Below are 25,712 nucleotides of genomic sequence, written 5' to 3' on the forward strand. Positions count from 1 at the left end.
TCCCCCTCTTTCTTTCTGCCTTTCTTTCTCTCTCCCCCTGGCCCTCCTCTTTCTTTCTGCCTTTCTTTCTCTCCCCCTTGACCCCCTCTTTATTTCTGCCTTTCTTTCTCTCCCCTTGGTCCCCCTCTTTATTTCTGCCTTTCTTTCTCTCCCCTTGGTCCCCCTCTTTCTTTCTGCCTTTCTTTCTCTCTCCCCCTGGCCCCCCCTCTTTATTTTTTCCTTTCTTTCTCTCTCCCACTAGCCTGCACAAAGCCATCGTGCCGATTTCTCCACTTCCACGATTCTTTCCCTACCCTCACCCCCAAGCCAGCAGCCGATTTCTCCCTGCTCCTTCCCCGATGTCCTGATGTCCTGAACTTCATCGGGCAGCAGCAACATTCACAATTCACTGATGTTGCCCGCTTCAGGCCTTCCTCTCTGTCGGGTCCTGTCTTCATGAAAACTGGAAGTAGGCAGGACCCGGCAGAGAACAAGGCCTGAAGCCGGCAACAGCAGCGAATTGTAAACGCTGCTGCTGCCCGAAGAAGGTAATGGAGCACCGAGGCAGTCCGCTTCTCCCCCCTCCCAGCCGAACCCCCGCTGACCCTCCTATCTCCCCCCCCCCGTGAACCTTTCCGACCTTCCCAGCGAGAGCAGCAAACCTCCTTCGCGGCTTTCTCCTCCCTCTGCCGCGTTACTGATGACGTCATCAGTGATGCGGCAGAGGGAGGATAAAGCCGACGCTACTGGAGGGAGGTTTGCTGCTTTCGCTGGGAGGGGCAGAAAGGTTCACTTGGGGGGGGGGGAGAGAGATAGGATGGTCAGCGGGGTTTCGGCTGGGAGGGGGGAGAAGCGGTCTGCCTTGGTGCTCCAAGGCCTGGCGCCATTACCTTTTTCGATAATGGCGCCGATGCTGCTTTCGCTGGGAGGGTAGGAGCGCGATAGGGACCGGGCCAGCTGTGCACCCCCCCCCCTAAGGCGGCACCCGGGATGGACCTCCCCCTCGCCCCCCTTGGTACGCTACTGCCCTGGGGAAACAGCCTGCAACAAGATCGCGCGATGCCAGAGATTTTTGCCTGCTTCGGCTGTTTCCTCCGCCGCGGTCCCGCCCCTCCTCTGACATCAGAGGAGGGGCAGGACCGTGGCGGAGGAAACAGTCGAAGCAGGCAAAGATCTCTGGCATCGCGATCTTGCTGCAGGCTGTTTCCAGACGCGACACCCGGCGCAGGGGGGGTAACTGGACCGGACCGGGAGCACCCCCTCAGGGCTTGGTACCCGGGGCGGACCGCCCCCCCGCCCCCCCCTTGGTACGCCACTGATCACAGGCACTTTTAATGATAATGAGTTGGCACTTTTTATGTTACTTTGGGATAACTAGTACATAAATCATATACAGTATTCAATTTTAAAGAACAATTTGGCACTTTCATGTCGTTTATAGACAACTAACATTTTTAAACAATTGAATATAATGTATATGAATTAGTTTTTTTTTTCCTGCTTTTCATTTCAAGTACATCTATTTCTATGAGACTTTACTATCCAAGTTTTTGAAGTAAGAAGGGACTGTGTGATTTAGCTGTAATCTGCATTAGAATTACTTTGGAATCGTTATATTGGAAAAAGACATTATATTATGTAATTTATTTTTTTATGATTTCAGTATATTTTGCATTTAACTTGTATGTAGTCTGTATCATATGTATTATGATTTTTAATTTGATTTATTAGTTTTAATGTTTATAAATGTTTTAGTTTTGATTTAGCTATATTTACCACCCCTTTTACAAAACCGTGAAAGCAGGTTTTAGCGCAGGCCGGTGCACTGAATGCTCTGAGTTCCTATGAGCCTCAGGAGCAGTGCAGAGCATTCAGTGCACCGGTCTGCGCTAAAAACCGCTTTTGCAATTTTGTAAAAGGGGTGGGGGGGGGGGGGGTAAGTCATCACAATGTATTATATATATGAAAAGTTGTTTTATATTATATGTGCAATATAATATGTGCAATATGTACATTGTTTTTTCAGACCCCTGATGCAGGCTTTGTGCCGAAACATAGGTGGTGTTGGGTCACATCAATTAAAGTCATCTGTGTCCCTATTTTTCAGGCTGTGTGTGCTGTTGTGTTCATTTGTACCATCCATATTTTTAGCCTTATTATCAGTATCTAATATTCTTGTCATCTAGTGTGGGTTTTGGCAAGGGTTTGCTTTCCCAAGCCTCTTATACATTACATTAGGGATTTCTATTCCGCCATTACCTTGCGGTTCAAGGCTGATTACAAATAGATTGTCCGGAGATTAGAAGTATTTAGGGAGTAGTTTGTACATTTCTTTGAGTTGCTAAGGATTATACCAGCGTATACCAGCGTATGCTCATCACTTTTTTTCTCCACTGCAAATATAATCCAATCATTGTTTTTCCTAATGCATAAAGCTTTTTGGATGCCTCTGAAATGATCCAAAATAGATGTTAGCAAGCAGAACTTTTGTTGGACGTGCAGGTCAGCGATTGGCACTTCAGAACAGTGGTTCCCAACTCTGTCCTGGAGGCCCACCAGGCCAGTCGGGTTTTCAGGATAGCCCTAATGAATATGCATGTGAGAGATCTGCATGTAATGGAGGTGCCGGGCATGCAAATCTGCGCCAAGCATATTCTTTAGGGCAATCCTGAAAACCCGACTGGCCTGGTGGGCCTCCAGGACAGGGTTAGGAACCACTGCTTTAGAACATATGATTTTTTTTCCATGTCCGTTTGTTAAAGCATATTGGGGAAAATATGGTTAACTGTACCTGAGATACTTTCCTTATCAGAGCCATTAACTTTTAAAATAGTCCTACTTGGGGGCACTTGGTTTATTTACTAATAAAGCACAGTTGTTGAAAAACTTACTAATGATAACTGTTAAATCTATATTAATCAATTGGAAAGATTTCTCTAATTGGATTATATCTGATGGAATATGCTGTGTTTGTATGCTAAATATGAAAAACATTTTGCTATTTGTTGTGGTAATTTGGATAAATTTAGGAAAGTGTGGTAATTAATTGCTGAATTTTGTATCACTCGTAAGTAATCTTTTGAAAGTTTTCTTATAAGTACCCAAGTAAATTATGTTACAGTAGTCAAGGATACTTAATATAGATGACTGGACCAACAAGCGAAATGATACTGCATCAAAATATTTCTTAACGGTTCGGAGTTTCCATAACACCGAAAAACATTTTCTGACTAACAAGTCTATATGTTGCTCCAAAGTAAGATGCTGATCTAATGTCACTCCCAAAATTTTTATGGAGTAATTACTAGGATAATCATGACCATTCAGATGTATCAGCATATCTTTAATTTTGTCATTGGGACTAGCAAGGAAGAATTATTTTTGCACCATCTTCCCCCTTCCCTAAAACTCTATGATGCCACTGCATTTCAGTAGGAAATTGAAATTGTCTTCCTTTTGACTAGGTCTGTCTCATACATGCCATGTTTAAACTGCTCTTACAGGTGAGGAATATGTGTCACTTTGAAACCTAATGGAATGATGCTACTGATTTTGTAGGGTTTTTGTACATGATGTAATGCATGGTTGCCAAGGTGATTTCTAATATTCTTTTGAACAGTGGGCTGTGTAGTTGAATTAGTGTGCTAAAAGCATCCACTAAGCTTCCAGAAGCTAAGCTTTTATTTATTTTTTTAAAAATTCTTTATTCATTTTTAAGATTACATTAAGTGTTACATATATTCAATCACATTAACAATAAATATATCACTTACAAACTATCATTTGCACATTACTTAAAATCTTATCCCTCCCCCTTCCCTCCCTCCCTACCATATAATCCAGTATAATATAAATATGTATTAATAAAATATCCCCACCCTACCCTATTAATACTAATAAATTTAAGGGAAACAAACCCTACTACTCTGTACAATATTTTGTTAATGGTTTCCATACATCCTGAAATTTCTTGAAATAACCCTTTTGTAATGCAACAAATCTTTCCATTTTATAGATATGGCATAGAGAGTTCCACCAAAAGATGCTTTTATTTTAATGAATGAGCAGAAAACTAAGCCATTTTGGCCAATAGGGTTTCAGAGAGACATTTCTAATGGTGAGCACATGTATAACTTTCAGAATGTTCTAAATGAAAAAAAGTTTCCCCCCTTTTTTTTTTTTTTGCCAGATTTAAATCTGAACGTTTACATAAACTTTACAGTCACAGGCTGCAGATCCTTCTGTTTTTTGAGATAGTTTGAGGAAGATTGCTTGCCTGCAGAACCTGTGCAGTACAAAAGATATTTTCTAACAGAGAAGCATACACAATAACATTGTAACATACCCCCCTCCCCCCTTTTTCAAAAACGTAGCTTAGTTTTTAGTGCCGGCTGTGGTGGTAACAGCTCCCATGCTCATAGGATTTCAATGAGCGTTGGAGATGTTACCACCATGGCTGGCGCTAAAAAACGTGCTACGCTTTTGTAAAAGGGGAATAGTAATGTACATACTAACAAATCTACCCAGGATGATGCACAAGCATATAAGAACTAAGAATAGCCTTACTGGGTCAGACCGATGGTCCATTTAGCCCAGTAGCCTGTCCTCACGGTGGCCAATCCAAGTCACTAATACCTAACAAAAACCTAAAGAGTAGCAACATTCCAGAATCCCAAAGAGTAACAAAAGATTCTAGAACCCCAAAGAGTAGCAACATTCCATGCTACTGATCCAGGGCAAGCAGTGGCTTCCCCATGTCTTTCTCAATAAGAGATTATGGACTTTTCTTCCAGGAAATTGTCCAAACTTTTCTTAAAACCAGCTATGCTATCCACTCTTACCACAACCTCTGGAAATGTGTTCCAAAGCTTAACTATTCTGAGTGAAAAAATATTTCTTTCTATTGGTTTTAAAAGTATTTCCCTTTAACTTCATCAAGTGTCCCCTAGTCTTTGTAATTTTTGACAGTGTGAAAAATCGATCCACTTGTACCCGTTCTACTCCATTCAGCATTTTGTAGTGCTGATCCTTTCCTAGTGTAGTGCCTAGCTGAATGGTGAGATTTGTCTGCTGTCCGTGTGCACTCCCACATGTTTATGGTTTTCGAAAACATTAATTTTTATGTTGTCAAAGTGGTTACAGTGGCTGCCCCTACTCCTTATTTATTTTTTCCAAGAAGGAATTTTCTGCGTATGCTCAGCTCCCTTATTTTTTTTTTTTTTTCAAGTGGTTTGCTTAGATGTATCAGAGATGTATTGTGTGTTAAAATCTGGAGTTCTAATGCTTTTTTCTTCCCTTCATTCTCCTACTGGCAGATTCATGCAAGTAAATGAGATCTATTTACTAGTAATGCTTGATAATGATTAGCACCTGATAGTGGCTCAGTCTCTTAATGTTTGACTCCTGAAGGTTTTATATATTACTATATATAAATTTCAGTATAACATGCTGTTTTCCGGTTCATAGACAAAACCGCTGAAGACAAAGGCGTGCGCCGATAACTGAGCGCAAGATGGAAGTGCGCGCTGAAGAAAAAGAGTGTTTTTAGGGGCTCCGACGGGAGTTTTTGTTGGGGAACCCCCTCACTATACTTAATACAGATCGTGGCGGCGTTATGGGGGGTTTGGGGGGGTTGTAACCGCCCTCATTATATTGGAAACTTAACTGTTTCCCTGTTTTTTAGGGAAAAAGTAAGGTTTTCAGTAAAATGTGGGGGGTTACAACCCCCCAAACCCCACACAACGCGGCGCGATCTGTATAAAGTAAAGTGGGGGGGTTCCTCCCCATACCCCCGTCGAAGCCCTTTAAAACAGTCATTTTCTTCGGCACGCGCCTCCGCATTGCGCTCAGTTGTCTGCGCGCGCCTTTGTCCCGGCGCGCTTTTGACCTGACACCCTGTTTTCCTGTCCACTAATCCATGCCGATTTTTATTGTAAACTGTGTTCGAGGCTTGTGAAGATGAGGACAGAGCTTGCAGGGACGGGACAGGGACAGAACTCGTGGGAACTGGAATGGAGATAGATCCTGCGGGGAATGGGGACAGGTTTGTCCCTGTGCCATTCTCTAGCTCCACCCTCCAAGATTTTTGATAATTGAAGTGCTATAAGCATGACCATCCTACAAAAACACAGAACCAAACATCATACCTTTTTAAATATTATTCTTTGTTGGTAAAGGATAACAGCGCGCGCTGAAGGTTCATTTAGTTTATGTGACTGTCGGGACTTATTGTTTTGCTTGCAGTTGATCTTTGCTAGCCCTTCCCCCCCCCCCCCCCTCCCCAAAGAAGCTACTGCCGTAGGTGCTTAATGGCCAGGCTGGTCCTATCTCCCAGGGACTTTGAAGTCTGCATCCACAATATCCTCCAGATTCTATATAGGTCATGTATCCCAGATGCATGCAAAAACTAATTTGTCAGTTGGGGGATAACAATAATTGCTGTTAACAAGAACTTAAATGCCAGAAATTAGGAGTTACATGCACATCTGCCCTATTTTCTATGCAACTAGATGGGGAATGAGTTAGGGATATTACCAGAAATTAGGTACAGTGTAATACTGTAGAATACTTGGATATCTGTGCTCAACTGAATGCCAGGATTTACACCAGGTGTAAATCCTCACGTCCAGATTTGGGCTTGGGAATCGGCACGAAGCAGTTGAGTGGCGTGCCCCCCCTTCCCTTTCTCCGTCCCTTTTTAACTTCTCCGGTGTGAGCAGCATGCCCACATCCGTGCCCGTTTGCCCTTCAAAATCACTTCCTAGCTGCGGGTCCCGGAGGTAACATCAGAGAGAGCGCTGATGCCGACGTGGGCAGCAACCTCATGCCAGGGAAGTAAAAAAGGTACGGGGGAAGGAAAGTGGCAGGGAGAAGAGCGGGGGTTGCCATGCCCTTAGGAAGACCGTGCCCGGGGCGGACCGCACCCCCCTTACTACACCTCTGGCACTAAGTGCTATTCTATAAAGTTTGCTTAGAGTTAAGCAATTTGTATAGAATTGGCACTTAGCATAGATTTTTAATGGTGCCTACCTTTGGGTAACTAATAAATATTCAATAGGTGAAAGTGGGAATAAATAATATAAATAAGTTACATATACTCCACTTTATTAGCTGACGGGTCAAATCTAACGGAAGAAAAAGCCTCAGGTCTATCTGGCAGAGCTTAAAGCTCAAACCACCTCCGCCCACATCATTGGCTCAAAAAGCTTCCGTTTAGAATGACCCTAGGCCACTAAGGTTTGCCTTTCACAATTTGAACAATAGTCCGGGAGCCCTGAAGAAACGGCTAAGATCCGTGAAACGTTGGCTACTTAAGGGATGCCATAAAAGTCTAACACAATTTTCAGCACTGTTGTTTAAATCTCAAATTCCTATTAATCTAATCTAGTCTTCAGTAGAGAATGACACGGTGAAAAAATTGGTCCCCGTCACCGCCCCGTCCCCGTCTCACCATCCTCTGCACCGCCCCGTCACCGCCATTCCCTTCACCGCCCCGTCACCGCCACTGCCACCCCATTCACCGCCCCGTCACCGCCACTGCAACCCCATTCACCGCCCCGTCACCGTCACCGCTGCATACTAAATTTAAAATAGTTATTTTTCATACAGTTTTTCAATCACTAATCTTCCACCACCCCTGGGGCTAGCAATGCAAAAACAAACACGACATGTACTTTAAATGCTTACAATGTTAGCCTACATGGTAAGTAGACGCGGCCGCTGTACCTAATCGCGGCAAAGATCTCCCTGCCGTGATTAGCATAGTGACCGCGGCTACGGCTGCAAGTCTCCCCTCCCCCCAGCGATCACGGCAGGAGGGCACCCAACCCCTCCTGTAGACCCCCCCCAACGGCCCTCCCGACAATCGCAGCAGAAGGGTACCCAACCCCTCCTGCCGGTCCTCCCAATGGCCTCCCCTAAGATTGCCGGCAGGAGGGTACCCAACCCCTCCTGCTGGACCCCCCCCCCAACGAACCCTCCCACCCCGGAAACCCCTTAGTCTTACTTTCCAAGTTGGACCGGACGGCTCCTCACACGTATGGCCAGCAGGCTTGCCTCCGTCCAAATGAGGCGGGCCCGCCCCTACCCTGCCCAACCCACAGGATCCTAGGGCCTGATTGGTCTAGGCACCTAAAGCCACTCCCGCTATAGGAGGGGCCTTAGGTGCTTGGGCCAATCAGGCCCTAGGATCCTGTGGGTTAGGCAGGGGAGGGGCGGGCCCGCCTCATTTGGACGGAGGCAGGCCTGCTGGCCAGACGAGCGAGGAGCTGTCCGGTCCAACTTGGAAAGTAAGACTAAGGGTGGTGTTTCGGGATGGCGGGGTTTGTTGGGGGAGGGTCCGGCAGGAGGGGTTGGGCACCATCCTATTGGCGATATAGGGGGCCGTTGGGGGTGCCGGCAGGAGGGGTTGGGCACCCTCCTACCAGTGATCATAGGCGGGCTGTTGGGGAGCTGGCAGGAGGGGTTGGATATCCTCCTGCTGCGATCGTCGGGGGGGCTGTTGGGGTAGGCAGGAGGGGATGGGTACCCTCCTGCCGCGATCGTTGGGGAGGGCTGGTTCTGTCGGCATGAAGGGCTGAGGGCGATCGTTGGGGGGGGGGGGCGGGTTCTATTGGCAGGAAGGGTTGATCTGACAAATGAGGAGCACGGTGAAACACAGGTAAATAGCGGTTCCTAGAAGGGGGGACATTGGCCTGCGGGGACAAATCTATTCACCGTTTTTGCGGTCGGTGAAAGGATTTGTCTCCGCGTCTGCGGCGATTTGCTAATGAGGTCACCATAACCCGCAGCCAAACCGCAGCCACGCAGCGGTTCGCTGCGGGGATTGCTCCCCGTGTCATTCTCTAGTCTTCAGTTTATATACTGGGTCATCTCCCAACGGAGCTCGACTAGGTTCACGTGTAATTAAGACTAAAGTACATAAGAGAGCATAAAAGAAAAAAGCTGGATTATCGTCAATTCTTTGATACTATAGTTAAGTCATTTTTGTTTGTTTGTTGGTTTGAAATAATTTTTATTAAACAGAAAATAAGATGAACATATAAGGCAGGCCAACTTGGCACAAATAATTGATGAAGAGACAGATATAAAAGCAGGCATAATAACGGGGCAGATGACAAATACCAGAGTCCCCCAATACCAAGCCCCAGCGAATCAACCAGCAAACTAGTAACAAGAGAACGAAGAGAGAAAACCTCCAGTTCACCATTTTCTGCTATTTTGTAGAACAAAAAGAAGAAACACCCCCCCCCAAAAAAAAAAAAAAAAAAGTTAAGTCATTTAAATGTTGTGTAAACAGCAGAGTTTTCAGGGCTTTATGAAATTGTTGTAGCTGACCTGTAAGTCCGACTCCATATTCAGCACTGTTTAAATCTCAAATTCCTATTAAGAACCTTAGTGGCATAGGGTCATTCTAAACAGAAGATTTTGAGCCAATGATGTGGGCGGAGGTGGTTTGAGCTTTAAGCTCTGCCAGATAGACCTGAGGCTTTTTCTTCCGTTAGATTTGACCCGTCAGCTAATAAAGTGGAGCCTAACTTTGGGTACCATTTACTGAATCTGTCCTTATTTCCTCCCTCCAACCAAACAGGGGGGGAATGAAAGACCCAATTTAAGGCTTGAACCAGGAAGCTTGCCTATGGCAGTATGCATCACTTGACAATGGACTGGCCCTGGGTTTTGTTAGATTTGCTCCATGCCATACTAAGGGCTGTATGAGTGGCGTTGCTGCACAAGGTGCAAATATGGAGAGGGAGGGGGGGAGCAAAAATTGTTCCCAGTCCACTGTCTTCTCTCATTGACAGTAAAAAAAAAAGTAGCTACAAGGCACCAGTAGGGGAGTCACCGAGGATGCAACTATCATTCAGTCTTGAGTTTGGCAAATGTCTGCAGGTAATTGAACAGGCTGGCCCATCCCTGATTTTTTGCTATTGAAGCTATGAACTGGCAGGTTTGCTGGTATAGAGAGAAACTTAAATCACTAATCCATAGATGCAATGGGGCAAACTCAGAACTGGTTCAGCCTGTTTAATCAGGTTTTGAACATTTTGTATGAATTAATATCTAATACATACTTGAAAGTAGGTGTGTGAAAACCAACTTGAACCATGTTCCAAATATGTCTTCAGAAGTCATTGTAATAGGTATCAGCTGGTAAGACCATAAGAATAGCTTTACTGGGTCAGACCAATGGTCCATCAAGCCCAGTAGCCCGTTCTCACGGTGGTCAATCCAGGTTCCTAGTACCTGGCCAAAACCCAAGGAGTAACAACATTCCTTTATCTTAGAGTAAGCAAGATTCCGGAACCCCAAAGAGTAGCAACATTCCATGCTACTGATCCAGAGCAAGCAGTGGCTTCCCCCATGTCTTTCTCAATAACAGACTATGGACTTTTCCTCCAGGCAAGTGTGGAAGAGAGGTAGTAGGAGGCAGAGGAGAGGTTGTAGTGCATTGTGACAACTGATAACTTGGAAAGCAGTGTTGTATAGTGACTAATTACTGTATTTAAGTAAAAGTTTTTTTGTTACTTTTACTTGTAAAGAAGTACAGGATAACATTTTTTTACTTTTACTGAAGTAATAATTTCACCAATTTTTACCTAGTTACATCTGATTGCAGTTAAAATGAAGAAGTAAATGACAATTCCTCAGTAAACTAAATGAAACATAAACCGTTCATCATCTCATCTTAAATTTTGCTGTTCAGTGAATACAGTACTCCCCTGATATTCACGGGGGTTCTGTTCCATGAACCCCCGCAAATGTTGAAAAACCGCGAATACGGTTTTTAGCAGGGGAGACGGGAGAGGGCAGCCAGAGCGCCGGCGAGTGAAAGAAATCACTCGCGGTATGCTCCGACCACCTCTTCCTGTACTAAAGTTGGGCCTCACCAATTAGGAGCTGCGTGTCAAAGCAGCTCCTGATTGGTGAGGCCCGACTGTAGTACAGGAAGAGGCGGTTGGAGCATACTGTGAATGATTTTTTCACTCACCGGTGTTCCGGCTGCCTTCTCCTGCCTGGTCATTCACGGTCAGAAAAGACCATGAATGACCAGGACCACGAATTGGACCGCGAATTCGCGGGGGAGCACTGTATAGCATCATTCCATGTCAAGTGGTCCACAGCTCCCCACTTGACCATCTCAGAAACTGATGAAAATTTTTCAGGGACCTCCCTAATAAAGATAGCCAAAGTTTTGGGGCATGGTCTCAACTAGGTCCAGAGTTAGGGGTGCCTTTATTTGGTCCATTCTTTTTTTATCCATCGAAGTTGTTGAGTGGGGGACCCGCCTTGAAATTGGACATGGAATTACCCCTATAAGAACAGTGGAGTTGCCTGTGTTTGAACTGGTTACTGGTTTTCAGCGAAACTGAACAGTAATAAGTTGGGTCACTTTAAAGCAGAGGTAGCAAAACAGACATCGTTTTGCTTTTTACTCAGAAATTATTATATTAGGCAAAAACCTTTTTACTGAAGTAAATTTTTTTTGCGTTCTTTGCTATACTTTTACATTTACTTAAGTACTTTGACCAACACTGCTAGAAAGCATGCCCACCTTCCTCTGAGGCATTTTCCCCAAGGATTTCTTTTAGTAGCTTTGTCTTTCGCATTGACAATTCGATTATTTTAGTTGAAAATCGGGGTGATTTTAAGCTGTTCACTGCCTAAAACACAATCTAGTTCAGTGGTTCTCATTATCGCACCTGTTCTTGGGGGATCATCAGCCAGATGGGTTTTCAAAATATCCCTAATGAATATACATGAGAGATTATTTGTATATAATAGAGATAGTAGATGTGGAAGTTTCTCTCGCACATATTCATTAAGGATATCTTGAAAACCTCCAGGAAAGGTGTAACAACCATTGAACTAGATAATTTTATAGTTTCTTTCCTTGAGTAGTCCTATTCATAAGAACATAAGAATAGCCATACTGTGTCAAGACTAATGGTCCATTTAACCCAGTATCCTGTTTCCACAGTAGCCATTTCAGGTCACAAGTACCTGGCAAAAACCCAAATTCCTACGTCTCCTCTCGTATATATCTTCTATTAAAATACTGTATATGTATAATTATGTGGAAGTAACTAATTTAAGAGTAGCATTTGGTAGCTTCAAGTCTTCATTTTGTTTGTTGTAATGGTCTATGGGGGAATATGCATGAGGTCTGTGGGCATGCACTGCTTTCAATGCATATTTATTGGGGAAATTCTGAAAACCCAATTGGATTGTTCTAGAATGACTGTAAAAATTAAGCAAAAAAATTGTAAAATAAGTAGAACAATTGCTTTAATAGACTGGAAGAAGCCTATTTTTTCAGTTTTTGGAGAGTTCTGTCAAAAATATTAGAATCATAGGGACCAATTTATTAACTTGTGAAAGTCGCTGAAGGAATGGTCTGATATTGTAACGTATACGGCTATTGAAGCGGTGTACATTTGGTACACTAGATTACAGTAAAACCTTGGATTGCAAGTAGAGAATGACACGGTGAAAAAATTGGTCCCCGTCACCGCCCCGTCCCCGTCTCACCATCCTCTGCACCGCCCCGTCACCGCCATTCCCTTCACCGCCCCGTCACCGCCACTGCCACCCCATTCACCGCCCCGTCACCGCCACTGCAACCCCATTCACCGCCCCGTCACCGTCACCGCTGCATACTAAATTTAAAATAGTTATTTTTCATACAGTTTTTCAATCACTAATCTTCCACCACCCCTGGGGCTAGCAATGCAAAAACAAACACGACATGTACTTTAAATGCTTACAATGTTAGCCTACATGGTAAGTAGACGCGGCCGCTGTACCTAATCGCGGCAAAGATCTCCCTGCCGTGATTAGCATAGTGACCGCGGCTACGGCTGCAAGTCTCCCCTCCCCCCAGCGATCACGGCAGGAGGGCACCCAACCCCTCCTGTAGACCCCCCCCAACGGCCCTCCCGACAATCGCAGCAGAAGGGTACCCAACCCCTCCTGCCGGTCCTCCCAATGGCCTCCCCTAAGATCGCCGGCAGGAGGGTACCCAACCCCTCCTGCTGGACCCCCCCCCAACGAACCCTCCCACCCCGGAACCCCCTTAGTCTTACTTTCCAAGTTGGACCGGACGGCTCCTCACACGTATGGCCAGCAGGCTTGCCTCCGTCCAAATGAGGCGGGCCCGCCCCTACCCTGCCCAACCCACAGGATCCTAGGGCCTGATTGGTCTAGGCACCTAAAGCCACTCCCGCTATAGGAGGGGCCTTAGGTGCTTGGGCCAATCAGGCCCTAGGATCCTGTGGGTTAGGCAGGGGAGGGGAGGGGCGGGCCCGCCTCATTTGGACGGAGGCAGGCCTGCTGGCCAGACGAGCGAGGAGCTGTCTGGTCCAACTTGGAAAGTAAGACTAAGGGTGGTGTTTCGGGATGGCGGGGTTTGTTGGGGGAGGGTCCGGCAGGAGGGGTTGGGCACCCTCCTATTGGCGATATAGGGGGCCGTTGGGGGTGCCGGCAGGAGGGGTTGGGCACCCTCCTACCAGTGATCATAGGGGGGCTGTTGGGGAGCTGGCAGGAGGGGTTGGATATCCTCCTGCTGCGATCGTCGGGGGGGCTGTTGGGGTAGGCAGGAGGGGATGGGTACCCTCCTGCCGCGATCGTTGGGGAGGGCTGGTTCTGTCGGCATGAAGGGCTGAGGGCGATCGTCGGGGGGGGGGGCGGGTTCTATTGGCAGGAAGGGTTGATCTGAGAAATGAGGAGCACGGTGAAACACAGGTAAATAGCGGTTCCTAGAAGGGGGGACATTGGCCTGCGGGGACAAATCTATTCACCGTTTTTGCGGTCGGTGAAAGGATTTGTCCCCGCGTCTGCGGCGATTTGCTAATGAGGTCACCATAACCCGCAGCCAAACCGCAGCCACGCAGCGGTTCGCTGCGGGGATCGCTCCCCGTGTCATTCTCTAATTGCAAGTAAATTGGTTTGCAAGTGTTTTGCAAGACAAGCAAAATATTTTATTAAATTTTAACTTGATAAACAAGCAATGTCTTGCAATACAAGTACATATAGTATACATACATCACATCATCACAACTGAGCCGATGGTTTTTCTCTCTCTGATGCTGCAGGAGTGTAGTGACTGTTCTAAACGAGCAACATCTTTATAAGAGATTTGGCAGAAGGGCTGCAAGGTAAAATAACATTATTCGCCGATGACGCCAAACTAAGCAATGTAGTGGGCAAAAGCACAACAGACATAAATTTAATGTCCGACAACATGATGCATGACCTACTCCTACTGGAGCGCTGGTCTAGGTCCTGGCAACTCAGCTTCAATGCCAAAAAATGCAAAGTCATGCACCTGGGCAGCCAAAATCCATGCAAGACTTACACCCTTAATGGCGAGATCCTAACAAGAACTGAAGCAGAATGAGACTTAGGGGTGATCGTCAGTGAGAACATGAAGACTGCCAATCAAGTGGAGCAAGCTTCATCCAAGGCAAGGCAAATCATAGGTTGCATACGCAGGAGTTTCGTCAGCCGTAAGCCTGAAGTCATCATGCCATTGTATAGATCCATGGTGAGGCCCCACCTGGAATACTGTGTGCAATTCTGAAGGCCGCATTACCGTAAGGATGTGCTGAGACTGGAGTCGGACCAGAGAATGGCCACCCGGATGGTCTCGGGACTCAAGGATCTCCCGTACGAGGAACGGCTGGATAAGTTGCAGCTGTACTCACTCGAGGAACGCAGAGAGAGGGGTGACATGAATCGAGACATTCAAGTATCTCACGGGCCGCATCGAGGTGGAAGAAGATATCTTCTTTTAAAGGGTCCTGCGGCAACAAGGGGGCATCCGTGGAAAATCAGGGGCGGGAAACTGCATGGGGACACCAGGAAATTCTTTTTCACTGAAAGGGTGGTTGATCGCTGGAATAGTCTTCCACTTCAGGTTATTGAGGCCAGCAGCGTGCCTGATTTTAAGGCCAAATGGGATAGACACGTGGGATCTATTCACAGAGAAAGGTAGGGGAGGGTCATTGGGGTGGGCAGACTATTTCTATGTTTCTAAGGTCTTGCAATATGAGTGCATACATTTTGTATTAAAGTTTTTGGGTTGTTGAACGAATCGTCTGAGCTTCCATTATTTCTTGTGGGAAATTCGCTTTGATATATGAGTGTTATGGATTACAAGCATGGTTTCGGAATGAATTATGCTTGTAAACCAAGTTTTTACTGTATTTCCCTTTCCCCAGTGGAGTGTGAAAGTAGCCTAATGATTACAGCAGTGGGTTTCCTGGTTCTCAGCCCACTGCTATAACCATTAGGTTATTTCTCCACTCCACTTTTTTTTCTTACATGTTTCTTACTGTGCCCAGTGGATTTAGGGTAGTGCTAGCAGGTTGATCACCCAGGACAAGGGGCAACCAGGGGCACTACTGGGATTCCCAGGTCAGGACTAGTGCTAGAGAAGGAAAAGAGCGCAAATGAGAGCACATGCGAACTGTAAGAATAAACTCTACCCCAGTTCATGTCTAAGCTCCTGCCTGCCATTGGTGTGAAAATAATTTGCTTAACTCAAAATAGCCAATAGCATGCTTCCACAACCCTTCCAGGCACCCACCATTTCACAGAAAAAAACATGATGGTGAATAAAATTGAAAGAAAGTCCCTTATATTCGGGGTAGGACCAGTTCATTTCTATGAGGGGCAGAGGGATTGAGAAGCATTGTTAGCATGGCATTCCCTCTCTAGGTTCCATCAGTTCCAAACCCAGCCCTGTGCAAATGGCTCCTATGCGATGACCTCCGTGCAAAAATGCTGGCAGAAATTGCTAGCTTTTTTCTTAAGAGCCTTTACACTTCCTGAATATAGTTAAACTTCATGTAATATCACCCATTTAAATGATTTTTTTGCATGAAATGTAACCTATATTGAATCACTAGTGAACAAATTTTTATGATTTCTTAGCTAATTTTGCATAAGTGTTGTGAATGAGTTTACAGGCAAAAAATAGTGCATGAAAAGATGGCAAACATAGCACACAGAAACTTGCAACATGATTGCATTCGCTACTTGACATTCTTGTGTGTGCTTATCAAATTTGTGAACTCATTTGGCTTCCTTGTATGAAAGCTGCAGTGTTTCCACTGTATGCGGATTTTTCACAGTCATAGTTCTTGAATTTGCTCTTCAGATATTTTTGGGAAATGTTTAACTGACTGTGAAATGCACTAGTCCCTGCCCCCTTTAATTCCTGCATGCTAAATAAAAGGGATTTTTGAAACAGGATGTTTTTTGCTAGAACAATAGAGGTCAGGTGACACACATCTATTTCTAAGAGGGCACAGAGCATTACTGTATACAACAGACGAGAAATTTGTAACAGAGAATAGTAGGATAAATATGGTTTTGGGTCAAATGAGACACACAGAAGAGAACAACACATTTGTAGTAGAAGTTGGAGCTGGTAGCATTTGCACATTGGACTATTTGGACATGTAGGCTCAATGTGCGGCGGCGGCAAAGAAAGCAAACAGGATGTTGGGCATGATTAAGAAGGGGATCACGAGTAGATCGGAAGAGGTCATAATGCCACTTTACAGAGCAATGGTCAGACCTCACTTGTCCAACACTGGTCTCCATACCTTAAGAAGGATATGACTCTGCTGGAGAGGGTGCAGAGGCGAGCCACGAAACTAGTCAAAGGTATGGAAAATTTGAGCTACAAAGAACGCCTCAGAAAACTGGGACTATTCACCCTCGAGACGAGAAGATTGCGAGGGGATATGATAGAGACTTTTAAAATATTAAAAGGATTTGATAAAATAGACCAGGAAACAGCATTACTAACATTTTCGGAGGTGACACGGATGCGGGGTCATAGCCTGAAACTGAGTGGCAGCAGGTTCAGGACAAATGTCAGGAAGTTCTGTTTCACACAGCGAGTGGTTGGCGCTTGGAATGCTCTCCCAGAGGAGGTTGTGGCGGAGACTACTGTTCCGAGTTTCAAGCGCAAGTTGGATGCACACCTTCTTGAAAATCATATTGAGGGATACGGGTCTCCAAAAAGGAGTACTTAAATGGGCCGCCGCATGTGCGGATCGCCGGACAAGATGGACCTCGGTCTAATCCAGTGAAGGTATTTCTTATGTTATGTTCTAGGGCTAAATTCAGTAAATGGCATCCAAATTTGGGCACTGAAAAAAAAAAAGAGCACTAAGGGCCAGATTCTATAAGAGACGCCTAAAGTTAGTTGCTTATCTTAATTGCCTTACCTTAATGGCTTTATTTATGAGCTTTAACAAGCTCATAATTGAGAAAAAAATTAATTGGCTGTTAGGTGCCTACTCGATTCTATAAAAGGTAGGCACCTAATGCCTAAGCGGGCATGTTTGGGGGTGGAAACTAGGGTTATCAGGCATCTTTTTAGAGGACTGTCTGGGTGTCCAGACGTCTTTCTAGAGCAGGGGTAGGGAACTCCGGTCCTCGAGAGCCGTATTCCAGTCGGGTTTTCAGGATTTCCCCAATGAATATGCATTGAAAGCAGTGCATGCAAATAGATCTCATGCATATTCATTGGGGGAAATCCTGAAAACCCGACTGGAATATGGCTCTCGAGGACCAGAGTTCCCTACCCCTGTTCTAGAGAAAACAACAAAGAAGAACATAGAAACATAGAAAGATGACGGCAGATAAGGGCTATAGCCACACCATTTACCCACCCTCTTAAGTCTACTGACCCCCTAAAGTACAATTGTAATTATACTGCCACTCTACTGACCCGCTCATTCAAGTCCTAGTGACCCTATCCCTTGGCATGACCTCGTAGGGATCCCACAAGGTCTGCAGTCAGGGATACGAGAACAAAACAAAGAAAACTGCAGACGGGCGTACAATGATGCGGGCAAAGTTTATTATGTCAATAAATGGAATACGGTTAAAAACACCTAAAAACTATCAAACCAGGGGACCCGACACGGTCCGTGTTCCGGAAAACACGCTTCCATCATGGGTCCTAATAAATCAAAATAAAGATAACTCAGAAGGATATACAAGATAAAATTATATCAGTACATATCTATGTAAATACATAAGCTTATATCAAATAGGCATAAAAAGGAGTTGTACAATAAAGAATTCAAAACCACGAAAGGCAAAACTTTAAACCATGAAAAGTGAAAGTTAAAAGACATCCAAATTAAAAAAGGGGGATGAAAATGACCAGTGTGTCATGCAAGTATATGTTAACACCGATAGTAATATAACAAAATGATTAAGTTGAATCAAACCAGAAAAAAGACTAGTAAGATCAGTTAGAAAGGTGAGTATACAATACATATGTAATAAAAGAATACCACCGATAAGTGAGACCAATAGATAAAAAGGAAAGCTGAATAGTAAAACAGAATAAATCAATGGGACTACGTAAGTTGAGAAAGGAATCAATTAAACCGCAAACAAGCTGTAAAAAACTTAAGAGTGATGCTGGTTAAAATAGCATGAGGAGAAATATGCATAAATATTATACTCTGGAAGATGATTAAAAAAATTATAAAAATAAAAACCAATAACCTAATGACCTAAAAGGGCTATAAGAAGAAATATTTCATATTATACTCTGAATGAAGGAACAATTACACCTGAAATGGTGGATGGAGCCACAGGGACATCAAAAAACCATGAACAAATAATTACCTTTTAATGGTGAAATGTTTAAATATACGTGTCACTTATAAACTGAAAGTTAAAGGCTAAAAATTATGGCTTTCTAACCTGTAAGGAGTTTGTCTGGATTTTTGGCTCGGGGCTGTGTCTGGGAGAGCTTCCGAGCATGCAAAGGTGTTGCACGCATGTCTGTGACATTATTGTGTTGCATCTGTGCATGCTCAGAGGCCCTCCCAGATCAGCCATGAACTTAAGAGGAGGTTTGTATGGGGGAGGGGTTGGGGCAGAATGGGGCACGGTTGGGGGCGGAGCCACATATCTGGGTTTTTACTTCATGAAATATGGTAACCTAGCGGAGACAGACAGAGGTGCTGCTAGGCGCAGTTCTCTAAAGAACTTAGGTGCCTTCAATGGAGGTCAGTTAAAACCATACGTTACCGGTGCAGTTCTGTAAATGGTGCCTAAGCATGAATCATCAAAACCAAAAAATGGACCCTTAAGCTTCAAATCCTTTAAACTGACTATGGTGCTCAGAACCAAAGGTGGCAAGAAAAATCACAAATAGGGACAAACCCCTAAATGCACTTTTTAGCATCTATCACCATCTTATTGCCAGTGAAAAAGATTTTCCATCGTGCTATAAAGGTAAGTGTTTCAATTCATAAAGTGCAAAAAGTTTTTTTTTTGAATAAGTGCAAAACAGTTCAGTGACTTAAATGCAGAAACTTTTTTAGAAGTCTCACTGCAGCGGGTGCTGGTGGGTTCTGACGCGTTTCGCCGGTGGCTTCTTCAGAGAACCCACTCTCGCTGGCTGTTAAACAGTGAAAAAACTTCTTCCATATCCTCTCACAGATACTTCATTTCCGGTTTAAGTATCTGTGAGAGGATAATATAGAATAAGTTTTTTCACTGTTTAACAGCCAGCGAGAGTCGCTGTGAAAAGCGCATTTAGGGTTAGGGTTTGTGATTTTTCTTGCCACCTTTGGTTCTGAGCCCCATAGTCAGTTTAAAGGATTTGAAGCTTAAGGGTCCATTTTTTGTTTTGATGAGTATTGTTCCTTCAGGGCACTTGTTTGAAAACATAACCAGTAGTGAGTTTGGGGAGCCTAAGCGTGATTGACATGCGGCTGGCACCTTTTTTTCCAGGTACCTGCCGATTTAGGCGGCGTTTACAGAATCCGGCCCTAAGTGCTGTTCTATAAATGTTTCAGAATAGTGCACTTGACCATTTTTTTTTTTCCTTTTCTTTTTAACTGTAAACCATCCTGAGCTAAATTGAATTTTTCTCCCTGTTTCAGGAGGTAGCACGAAACATGGCTCAAAAAATGCTTCTTTTACCTGCATTCATTAAGAAAAAGAATGAAACTAAAACTGCAAACTTTAGTTTTGGTCCTTAAAAGAATAAAAATCCAATGATAAATAAGTAAAGAGAAATTCCCATTATATACATGGCCCTGATGCATACAAAAAATCTGCTGATACCTGAGGAAAGGGAAAATTGCCACTCTATGGCTGGGCAAGCCAGGCTTTTCATCAGAATGAATGGATCTGAGGTAATTACTGAAGGCTTTGTTTCTCCCTTGTTTGAATGGATGTGGCTATAGTGAAACAGTTCATGTTTCTCTACCCCAAGGAGTGGATCCTGGGCAGAGCTCGTCAGAGATATGTTTACGCAAGCTGTGCGTGTCTCTTATTAAGCTGCAGGCCAAGGCCACACTGATTGTAGCATATTTACGGCTTGCATGGAGACGTGAGCCCCCCGATAACGGGAGAGCTGAGCAGTCCAGCTTTCACCTGTTTAACTCTGCAGATTCTCTTGGGTAAGTGCTTTACACCTGGGAGATTAAAAGCCTGGTCTTCTGAGTTTATCAACCTTTTAAAAAATCTTCCCGTGAACTTTTCCTTCCTTAATGCATGTTGGATTAACATTCTATCAATGTTATTCAGACGTACCATTATCTCTACGAGCAGTACATGTTTACTAGTAATGTTTTGTATTGTCAAGTTAGATGTTATAAGGACAGAAAAGTAATTTTTAATCGAGATGTGAACTTTTATTATGCATTTTTTCTGAAGACTAGTAAATAATATTTAGATTATCAGACTATACTACCAATATTGTCTGGATGGAGAGAGACCCCTTTTTATTGCAAACCAAAGGGACAGGATTAGATTTGGCAGCTGGCTTGCATTTGGCTGGCATAACCAGTTGTTGTTTTTTTAAATTAGTGGTGGTTGGCGGGACATTTTAAATTAGTAATGTAGTTGCAGGTAATCCACAAAATGCCTGCCTGCCTCCCCAGCTCTTTCCATATGTCTTCTTTCCCTTTTTATATCCCTTAAACTCCTCCTTTCCCAGCTGTTCTCCAGCATGGAAGCAACAGAGTTAAAGCTGACAGTCGGCGAATCCCTACACACAGCTATATTGGAGAGAAGCTAGGTCCAGGGCCATTCCACATAGCTGCTGCTTAACTAGTTTCCCAGTACTCCCGAGGGTGGCAATGGGAGGTGGTGGCAGAGGGAAATAGATATTTTGGGATTATTGCTTAATTCATTTTTCTATACCACGTTGATGATCTTGGGCTGGCTTAACTCCGTTCAAGATGGGATTTCTGTCTATAGAACCTTCTTCCATCACAGCAAATTGCAGGTAAAAAGAAGGACTGAGGAAGCATCAAGGATTCCTTGGATTCGGAGATCATAAATACTGTAGGTCCTCGGCAATTGAGATCTTTGAAAGCCATTGTTGTGGCACTTGGCGAGATCAGGATGCATGTGCCCTCATACAAACTTTTTACAACACGTACATCTACTTTTTAAAATAAGCAGATTGCAGAGCATTATAAATTGAAACAACTCTGTGTCATAGCTCAAAATGATACCCGAACAGAATTCTCTTATGATACTTAGGGGTCCTTTTACGAAGGTGCACTAAGCGTTTTAGTGCATGCACTGGATTAGCGCGCGCTAGCTGAAAATCTACCGACTGCTCAAAAGGAGGCGGGGCAGCTTAGCGCACGCTATTCTGCGCATTAAGGCCCTAACGCGCCTTCGTAAAAGGAGCCCTTAGTGAGGTAATTCACTTAGCCATTCCCTTTAAGGAATTTAATGAAAGATCTTTCCTATTTGTCCCCAGGGTAGCTGCTTCTCTTCAGAGCTGAAGCCTTAAGGGGGCTAGTCAAATGGGTTTATACGCAGGATCCTCCTTTTTATCCCAAACGGAAATGAGTCTGAACGTCCCATGTTTGTTTGGATTTTGCTTACCTTTTGTCAGTAGTAGCTCAAGGTGAGTTACATTCAGGTGCACTAGGTATTTCCCCCATCCCTGGAAGGCTCACAATATTATTTTTCAGGCAATGGGAGGGTTAAGTGGCTTGCCCAAGATAACATCAAATCCCACTGCTGCTCCTTGAAATCTATCTTGGAACGGGACCGTTTCTGAGCAACCTGTGCCTGAGGTTGGATTGAGTGTTGGGAACAGGCAGGTGAAGTCCCAGGGCCTCAGGGTTGAGCTTAATCTTAAGAGTCTTGGGTTTATTTAATAAACTACTGAAAGAAATAATAAGGGAATAAGTGCTGGGTTGGTGTGAAAATTTAAGTTTAGTGCTGGTGGATGCAGCTGTTGTTTTTGCAGCCTGAAACAGGCCTTTTTCTTCTACTAACACATGCTATTGTGCTACAGATGCTTACTGATGACAGGATAGTTTTCATTTTATTGGTTATAATTTGGACTTAGACCTTCACCTATAACAGTTTGATTTGTATGGTTAAGGCAGGGCTTGTGAGCAGGTGAGGGTTATTTTCAAATCTCAAAATAAGAGCCTATGATGAATAAGACAAGAATGCAGAAATGCATTTTCAGACAAAAGCCGACAGTCCTTTTAAAATCTTGAAGCATTGTTGGAGAAGAGGGAGTGACTTAATTGTTGTAGAGTCTATAGGAAGCCTACAACACGGCATGCCTTCAATAATGCAATGCCTTTCGTTACAAGGAAATATTCACAATGGGTGATGAAAGCAGTTCCGCACTTAGCTGTTTGCTGAGTAAATTATGGAGTAATTGCTACCACCTGACATGTTTGTTGCCTTGGGGACAGTAAACACATATAGGGATGTAACTTTAAAATGCTGGATACCAGTGGATCAATCTGATTGGATCCTGGTGATCACAAGGGCACTCCTTGTTTACATATGGAGATAATTTTTGTAAAGGCTTTTCCACGTGTAAAGAAGGTGTGTTATACATTTTTATTATTTTTATATGGAAAAGCCTTACATAAGATTACTACAGTAAAATCTCATTATAATGGACTCGCTTATAACGGAATATCATCTATAGCGGACGAGGTCCTCTGGTTCCGGCCATGAGCCTTTATGAACATGCAGAAAATCACTGCATATAACGGGCAAACAATTTGGTCCCCAGAGCCGTTTTTAGCTGTAGTTTTGTTCGGCTATAACGGACATGCAGGCTCCGCCTACAAGGCGCGTGGTGTGCTGGTGATACAGTATTAAAATGCAGCCCAGAAGAAAATGACAGATTATTTTTCTTTCCAGTACAGTACGACATAATGCTTTTTTTAGAACATCTTTTAGTGTTCTGGTTTTGCAGTCATTTTGTGCCACACCAATGTTTTGCTGAGTTTTGTTCTTGATGTTGCTGATATGCTTTGCAGTGACTTTTGTTCATTGTTTGTACGCTGTTTCGAGTTGACCTAAATAAAGTTTTTAAAAAATGCAACTCTGAATATGATGGACTCTGGATATAACGGACTGTTTTTCAAGGTCCCTTGAAGTCTGTTGTAACAAGATTATACTGTATCAATATATGCATAGATAGGTACATCTGCTGACAAGATGACTTCATGTAGATGTCCTCAAGGGTGCAGTTTGGATTTAGCAAAGGTAGAGTTGTGTATTTCCTAGGAAATTTTATAAACACTTTGGGCCTAATTCTGGAAATAGCATCTGCCACGGTAGGCACCTGCAAAATGGGCGCCTACTGGGTGTCAATCAGCGGTAGGTACTGCGTCCAGAATTGCACTTATTTTTAGTAGATGTTTTAAATGTAGGCCAGCGTTTTACAGATCTACATTGAAGGCGTCTGACTCATGCCTACAGAAGTGCCTAGGCATGCCTATGAATGCCTAAGACTACTTCTTGTATCAGCCACGCCTACACTGGCCTTAGGCATCCGTAGGTGTGCCTAGATGCCTCCACGCGCAAATGACGCCTACATTGTAGGCGTTCACTGCATCAATTAAAAAAAAAAAAAAGACGTGCATCTTGATTGGTCCGTTAGACAGTGGTAGGATGCCTACTGCTGCCTACAATTGGGATGCCATTTTTAGAATCGTGGCCTTTCTGCACATGTGTGTGTATTCTTTTAGCTATCATGCCTTTTGCCCACCATCATTTTTGCCAAAAGAGATGTAGCAGTGTAGCAGAATTGGTTTCTAGGTCTGATGGATAACTCAAAATGCATTTAGCTTCAAGTTTAAGTTTATTTAATTTCTTTGATTACTTCGATAATCCAAATCCAGTGTGATTTACATAAGTTCAAAAATTGAGTAAAATATTAAAAACCAACAAACATAACATTCACTAATACAGTAATACATGTAAGGAGGGAGGTGGTTGACAGCAACTGACATAAATACAATTCTAAAAAATAAAAGTAAAAATAAAACCAGGTCAAGACACAGAAGGTTGGGGAACAGGTACCCACTTAATTCTATTAGATCGTCTTCCTGAAGCTATTATAGGTTATAACAAATCTATTGGAAAGCATCCTTGAATAGCCAGCTCTTTAGGAGACTTTTAAACTTGCTCAGTAATTTTTCTTCTCTTATATTAAATGGAAGTGAATTCCAGATTTGTGGGGCTGTGGCAGAAAAGATCATATCTCTCCTAGAATATATAACTTTTAAGGAAGGCACTACTAGCAGAGCTTTATCTTCAGATCTTAAGGATTTTATGGGAGAGTATGGTATTAGATATCTTTCTAAAAATATGGGAGCTTTATTTATAAGTATTTTATGTGTGAGTAAAGCTATTTTATAAATGATTCTGTGGTTTACTGGTAACCAGTGTTTTTCCTTGTTGCTGAGGAGAATTGGCTGTTACAACCACACTCTGAATAAAGTATACAGTATGCTGAAGCATTTTGGGAACCCCTTTTAGATGCATGACACAATAAGAGTCATCTACTGTAGTAAATGACAGCAATGACTCTCACAGTTTACCCAACCTGCCTAACAAGGTGACTAGAGCCTTGCCCACCATTCCATTTAGGCCCTGGTCACCCATGTTTAAATGCTGGTTGTAAACTCGCCACCTTGCCAACCATATGTGCAGCCAAACATGATGGGGATGATACTTGGTATTGCTGACAGTATTCAACTTACCAGTCAAGAAGCCTTCCTCTCCTTCCTAAGCTGAACAATTCCCCCTTTAGCAGTACGTGACAATAAAAATGATCAACACACTGGAGTTGGCGAGGGACAGGTGAAGGATTGACGTGCAGGACATAAACCATATCGTAATTTTGTTTAGTTGTGTGCAAAATTTTAGACACTCCTGGCCAAACTGAGTGTTTAAGTGAATTTAAATGAATAGAAGCTGATCCAACCTCTATATAACACACAGTTAATTTTTGCATTATTTAAAATCTAAGCAGGTTAAAATAAAAATATACACAAATTCATGGATATACTAAATACATAAATAGTAGGAGGTGAGGAAAATGCTCTGAAAGAATGCAGGGCTGAGAGGTCAAACTCAATGACAATATAACACTGGAACCAAGACTTATCAGAATAAATATCCAAAGGAGAAGTAAGAAGAGATTCAGATACAATAAAATAAATGCATTTATACATACACTCAGATATGTGTAATCCGACCAAGAGCCGTGGCTTCTATAGCCGAACCCACCATCCCATCACTATGTATGACTATAATGCTAATAATATTGGGGTGCTTCTTAAATAATAAAAGTATTTTTCAGTGGCAATGAAAGGAAAAACAATTCCTACTTAACTTAAAGGGGTTTTAGTAGGTCCCGACATGGACCATGTTTTGAGGGTCTTTTTCAAGAA

At 43.5% G+C, this 25,712-nt stretch overlaps 1 protein-coding gene across 5 annotated transcripts in view; it reads left to right on the forward strand.

Moving 5' to 3' along the window:
• The window catches only part of RPH3AL (rabphilin 3A like (without C2 domains)), a 196,868-nt gene that overhangs the window by 38,890 nt on the left and 132,266 nt on the right, over nt 1–25,712 (forward strand). Inside the window, exon 1 of one of the 5 annotated variants that reach the window (XM_033922684.1) lies at nt 21,769–21,898. The exons of the other annotated variants lie outside the window; for them this stretch is intronic. The gene's annotated coding sequence lies outside the window, so the exon portion shown is untranslated. Of the gene's footprint in view, nt 1–21,768; nt 21,899–25,712 lie in introns of those variants that run through there. 5 annotated transcript variants of the gene reach the window in all.

This window comes from Geotrypetes seraphini, chromosome 15, assembly GCF_902459505.1.
Source record: "Geotrypetes seraphini chromosome 15, aGeoSer1.1, whole genome shotgun sequence".
Taxonomy (NCBI): Eukaryota; Metazoa; Chordata; class Amphibia; order Gymnophiona; family Dermophiidae; genus Geotrypetes; species Geotrypetes seraphini.